Raw genomic sequence first — 7,375 nt, 5'->3', positions numbered from 1 at the left:
TTGAGTTAGATAGTCTCTAAGAACCAAGGCCGGGCCAAGACTTGGCATCTCTCCTTGCCAAATGATTTGGCAGTCCTTCAAACTGATAATCTTCAAAAATTGTTCAACATGTATTCAGTACAGCCAAGGTCGATAAGGTCAATGCTGCAAGGATTTATTTTTCCCACTTGAGGTCCCTGTCTATATTGGCAGCAATGAGATCAATTTATATTTTCCCAGTTATATGAGGACTCCCTCACTCTTGTTAACTGACCCTTTATTTCTTATGAATTCTTGCCCTGTTTCAGCACCCTTTTTAGAGCAATACTCAAAACCACCCCTTACTATAGCTCTGATAAGGTCCCTTGGAGTCTCTATGATCTGCGTGTGCCTAATTTAACCAGTGGCTCCCTGTCCTGCCTATATTCTCCTGCCTGGAATATCTTCACTCTTCCTATCCCTTCTTTATCCAAATGGTCCAATGTTGTTTTCTCCTATGGACAGCTTTCCTCCAACTTCTTGACAGAATTAAGTATTCTAAACTCTGTGTTCCCATGTGCTTTTTCATACCTCTTGGAAAAATTACTTTATTGCTATGAGTTTTATATATATATATATATATATATATATATATATATCTTTGTTAATAAACTGTGAACCTGGGGAAGTTAAAATCCACGTATTTGGTTTTGTGTCTTACGTCTCTAGCTTTTAGTCTTTGTTAGTCAACTACTGCTAAAATGATGCTATACTGCATAATAAACATCTCAAAACTCAGTGGCTGTAATAATAAATATTTATTTTTTATTTATGCATCTGTGGATCAGCTGGGAGGGTGCTGCTTTAATCTGCAGGTCTGTGGGTTGGCTAGGACATCTCTGTACCATATTACCATATTCTTTAAATTTTTTTTTTAATTTAAAATTTTTTTCAGGTTTATTGAGATATAATTGACATATAACACTGTGTAGGTTTAAGGCATACAATGTACTGATTTGATACACTTATATATTGGGAAATGATTACCACCATAGCAGTAGCATCACATCACATAATTACCATTTCTTTTTGGTGGTGAGATCATTTAACAAATTATTGACCTATTGACCAGAGACATATTAATACATCTTTTGTTACCCAAATGCTATTGACCAGACACGTTTCAATATTCATTTACATGACAAATCGCCAGCCACATGCATTAGTTTCTGCAAAAATCCCCCGGTCAATAATGAGTTAAGATCTACTCTCTTAGCAACTTTCAAGTATATAATACTGTATTGTTAACTCTAGTCACCATGCTGTACATTATACCCCTAGAATTTACTCATCTTATTAATGAACATTTGTACCCTTTGACCAACATCTCTCCATTCCTCCCACCCTCCAGCCCCAGGTAATCACCACTCTAGTCTCTATTTTAATAAGTTCAGCTTCTTTAGATTCCACATATAAGTGATATCATACAGTATATGTCTTTCTCTGTCTGACTTATCTCATGTAGCATAATGCCCTCACTCCAGGCTGGATTTGACAAGATGGCAGAGTAGAAGGATGTGAGCTCAACTCTTCTTAAGAAAACATCAAAATAACAACTGCTGAACACCACTGACCAAAAAAAATTCTGGAACCTACCAAAAAAGATATCTTACACCCACAGACAAAGAAACCACAATGAGATGGTAGGATGCGTGCAATCATGATAAAATCAAATCCCACACCTACTGGGTGGGCAACCCACAAACTGGAAAATAATTATACCACAGAAGTTCTCCCACAGGAATGAAAGTCCTGAGCCCCACATCAGGATCTCAAGCCTGGGGGTCTGGCAACAGGAGGAGGAGCCCCCAGAGAATCTGACTTTGAAGGCCAGTGGGGTTTGATCTCAGGAATCCCATAGGAATAGGGGAAATAGAAACTCCACTCTTGTAGGGTACACACAAGGTCTCAGGCACACCAGGAACAAGGGCAAAAAGCAGCGACCTCAGAAGTGCCTTGGCCAGACCTACCTGCTAGTATTGGAGGGTCTCCTGCGGAGGGTGGCTATGGCTAATTGCAGGTACAAAGACACAGGTGGTGGTAGTTCTGGGGAGTACTCATTGGCATGAGTCCTCCTGGAGGCTGCCATTTTCTCACCAGGATCTGGCCCCACCCAACAGCAAGTAGGCTCCAGTGCTGAGATGCCTCAGGCCAAACAATCAACAGGGTGGGAACACAGACCCACCCATCAGCAGACAGGCTGCTTAAAGTCTTCCTGAGCACATGGCTGCCTGCTAAACACACCCCTTATCCTGGCCCTGCCCACCAGAGGAACAAGACCCAGCTCTGCCCACCAGTGGGCAGGAAACAGTCCCTTCCACCAGAAAGCCTGCACAAGCCTCTCCTACAGCCTCACCCAGCAAGGGCAGACAGCAGAAGAAAGAAAAACTATAGCGCTACAGCCTGCAGAACAGAAACCACAATCACAGAAAGTTAGATAAAATGAGACAGCAGAGGAATATGTCCCAGACGAAGGAACAAGATAAAAACCCAGAAGAACAACTAAGTGAAGTGGAGATAGGCAATCTACACACACACAAAAAAAGAATTCAGAGGAATGATAGTAAAGATGACCCAAGATCTCAGAAAAAGAATGGAGGCACAGACTGAGAAGATACAAGAAATGTTTAACAAAGATCTAGAAGAACTAAAGAACAAACAAACAGCGATGAACAATACAATAACTGAAATGAAAAATACACTGAAAGGAATCAATAGCAGAATAACTAAGGCTGAAGAACAGATAAGTGAGCTGGAAGACAGAATGGTGGAATCACTGCCGTGGAACAGAATAAAAAAAAAAGAATGAAAAGAAATGAGGAAAACCTTAGAGACTTCTAGGACAACATTAAACATGCCAACATTCACATTGTAGTGGTCCCAGAAGGAGAAGAGAGAGAAAAAGGACCTGAGAAAATACTTGAAGAGATAATAGCTGAAAACTTCCCTAACATGGGAAAGGAAACAGTCAACCAATTCCAGGAAGTGTAGAGAGTCCCAGGAGGGATAAACCCAAGGAGGAATATGCCAAGACACATAGTAATCAAATTGACAAAAATTAAAGACAAAATATTAAAAGCAACAAGGGAAAAGCAACAAATAACATACAAGGGATTCCCATAAGGTTATCAGCTGATCTCTCAGCAGGAACTACGCAGGCCAGGAAGGAGTGGCACAATATATTTAAAGTGATGAAGGGGAAGAACCTTCAACCAAGAATACTCTACCTAGCAAGGCTCTCATTCAGATTCAGTGGAGAAATCGAACACTTTACAGAAAAGCAAAAGCTAACAGAATTCATCACCACCAGATTAGCTTTGCAACAAATGCTAAAGGAAGTTCTCTAGGCAGAAAAGAAAAGGCCACAACTAGAAACAAGAAAATTACAAACAGAAAAGTTCACCAGTAAAGGCAAACATAAAGTAAACTAGGAAATCATCCACACACAAATATGATATCAAAAACCAGCAATCATGAGAAGAGGAGGGTACAAATGAATGATATTGGAAATGCATTTGAGATGAAAAGACCAGCAACTTAAAATGATCTTGTTTATATATAGACTGCTGTATCAAAACCCCATGGTAACCACAAACCAAAAATCTACAATAGATACACACACAAAAAAGAAAAAGGAATCCAAACACAACACTAAAGTTAGTCATCAAATCACAAGAGAAGAGAATAAAAGAGGAAGTGAAGAAAAAATACCTACAAAAACAAATCCAAAACAATTAACAGAATGGAACATAAATATCAATGATTACCTTGAATGTAAACAGATTAAATTCTCCAACCAAAAGACATAGACTGGCTGAATGGATACAAAAACAAAACCTGTATATATGCTGTCTATAAGAGACCCACTTCAGACCCAGGGACGCATACAGACTACAAGTGAGGGTATGGAATGATGTATTCCATGCACATGGTAATCAAAACAAAGCTAAAATAGGAATCCTCATATCAGACAAAACAGACTTTAAAATAAAGACTGGTACAAGAGACAAAGAAGGACATTACATACTGATCAAGGGCTCAATCCAAGAAGAAGATATAACAATTGTAAATATTTATGCACCCAACGTAGGAGCACCTCAGTATACAAGGCAAATGCTAACAGCCATAAAAGGAGAAATCAACAGTAACACAATAATATTGGGGGACTTTAACATCCCACTTTCATCAATGGACAGATCATCCAGACACAGAATCAATAAGGAAACACACACCTTAAATGACACATTAGACTAGATGGATTAAATTGATATTTATAGAGCATTCCATCCAAAAGCAGCAGAATACACATTCTTCTCAAGGGCACATGGAACATTCGCCAGGATTGATCACATGCTGGACCACAAAGAGAGCCTCAGTAAATATAAGAAAATTGAAATCATATCAAGCATCTTTTCTGATGATAGTGCTATGAGATTAGACATCAACTACAAGAAAAAAACTGTAAAAAACCCACAAACACATGGAGGTTACACAATATGCTACTAACCACCCAATGGATCACTGAAGAAATCAAAGAGGATATCAAAAAATACCTAGAGATAAATGAAGATGAAAGCACAACCATCCATAACCAATGGGACACAGCAAAAGTAGTCTAAAAGGGCAGTTTATAGCAATACAATCTTACCTCAGGAAACAAGAAAAATCTCAAATAAACAACTTATTCTTACACCTATAGAAACTAGAGTAAGAAGAACAAACATAACCCAAAGTTAGTAGAAGGAAAGAAATCATAAAGGTCAGAGCAGAAATAAATGAAATAGAGATGAAGAAAACAATAGAAAAGATCAATGAAACTAAAAGTTGGTTCTTTGGAAAGATAAACACGATTGATAAACTTTTAGTCAGACTCATCAAGAAAAAATGGGAGAGGGCTTAAATCAATAAAATTAGAAATGAAAAATAAGTTAGCATGGACACCACAGAAATACAAAGGATCATGAGAGACTACTACAAGCAACTATATGCTTGTATATGCTACTATAAAATGGACAACCTAGAAGAAATGTACAAATTCTTAGAAAGGTACAATCTCCCAAGAGTGAACTAGGAAGAAATAGAAAATATGAACAGAAAAATCACAAGTACTGAAATGGAAACTGTAGTTAAAAATCTTCCAACAAACAAAAGTCCAGGACCAGATGGCTTCACAGGTGAATTCTACCAAACATTTAGAGAAGAGTTAATACCTATCCTTCTGAAATACCATTCCAAAACATTGCAGAGGAAGCAACACTCCCATACTCATTCTATGAGGCCAACATCACCCTGATACCCAAACCAGACAAAGATACCACACAAAAAAAATTACAGGCCAATATCACTGATGAACATAGACACAAAAACCCTCAACAAAATACTAGGAAACAAAATCCAACAATACAATAAAAGGATCATACACCATGATCAAATGGGATTTATCCCAGGGATGCAAGGATTTTTCAGTATCTGCAAATCAATCAGTGGGATACACCACATCAACAAATTGAAGAATAAAAACCACATGGTCATCTCAATAGATGCAGAAAAGGCTTTTGACAAAATTCAATACCCATTTATGATAAAAACTCTCCAGAAAGTGGGCACTGAGAGAACATACCTCAACATAATAAAGGACATATATGACAAACCTACATCTAGCATCATAGTCAATGAGGGAAAAGCAGAAAGCATTTCCTCTAAGATCAGGAACAAGACAAGAATATCCACTCTCACCACTTTTATTCAACATAATTCTGGAAGTCCTAGCCATGGCAGTCAGAAAAGAAAAAGAAATAAAACGAATCCAAATTGGAAAAGAAGAAGTAAAACTGTCAGTGTTCACAGATGACATGATACTATACATAGAAAATCCTAAAGATACAACCAGAAAACTACTAGAGCTCATCAATGAATTTGGTAAAGTTGCAGGATACGAAATTAATACACAGAAATCTCTTGCATTCCTATACACTAACAATGAAAGATCAGAAAGAGAAATCAAGGAAACACTCCCATTTACCACTGCAACAAAAAGAATAAGGTACCTAGGAATAAACCTACCTAAGGAAGCAAAAGACCTGTATGCAGAAAACTATAAGACGCTGATGAAAGAAATCAAAGATGACACAAACAGATGGAAAGATACACCATATTCTTGGACTGGAAGAATCAATATTGTCCAAATGACTGTACTACCCAAGGTAATCTACAGATTTAATGCAATCCCTATCAAATTACCAATAGCATTTTTCACAGAACTGGAACAAAAAATTTTTAAATTTGTATGGAAACACAAAAGACCCCGAATAGCCAAAGTAATCTTGAGAAAGAAAAACGGAGCTGGAGGAATCAGGCTCCCTGATTTCAGACTATACTACAAAGCTACAGTCATCAAAAAGTATGGTACTGGCACCAAAACAGAAATACAGATCATTGGAGCAGGATAGAAAGCCCAGAAATAAACCCGGGCATCTATGGTCAATTAATCTACAACAAAGGAGGCAAGGATATACAATGGAGAAAATACAGTCTCTTCAATAAGTGGTGCTGGCAAAACTGGACAGCTACATGTAAAAGAATGAAATTAGAACACTTTCTAACACCATACACAAAAATAAACTCAAAGTGGATTAAAGACCTAAATGTAAGACTGGATAATATAAAAACTCTTAGAGGAAAATATAGGCAGAACAGATTTTGACATAAATTGCAGCAATATCTTTTTCAATCTGCCTTCTAGAGTAATGAAAATAAAAGCAAAAATAAACAAATGGAACCTAATTAAACTCAAAAGCTTCTGCACAGCAAAAGGAAACCCTAAACAAAATGAAAAGGCAACCCACAGAATGGGAGAAAATATTTGCAAACAATGCGACCAATGAAGGATTAATCTCCAAAATTTAAAAAGAGCTCATGTGGCTCAATATACAAAAAAAAAAAAAACCTCAAAAAACCCAACCTAATCAAAAAATGGGCAGAAGACCTAAATAGATATTTCTCCAAAGAAAATATACAGATTGCCAAGAGGCACATGAAAAGATGCTCAACATCACTAATTATTAGAGAAATGCAAATAAAAACTACAATGAGATATCACCTCACACTAGTCAGAATGGCCATCATCAAAAAGTCTACAAACAATAAGTGCTGGAGAGGGTGTGGAGAAAAGGGAACCCTCCTACACTTTTGGTGGGAATGAAAATTGGTGCAGGCACCGTGGAGAACAGTATGCAGGTTCCTTAAAAAGCTGAAACTAGAGCTACCATATGATCCAACAATCCCACCTCTGGGCATATATCCAGAGAAAACCATGGTTCGAAAGGATACATGCACCGTAATTTTTACTGCAGTGCTA

Source organism: Eschrichtius robustus, chromosome 4, assembly GCF_028021215.1.
Source record: "Eschrichtius robustus isolate mEscRob2 chromosome 4, mEscRob2.pri, whole genome shotgun sequence".
NCBI lineage: Eukaryota > Metazoa > Chordata > Mammalia > Artiodactyla > Eschrichtiidae > Eschrichtius > Eschrichtius robustus.
Note: the sequence above shows the minus strand (reverse complement) of the source record.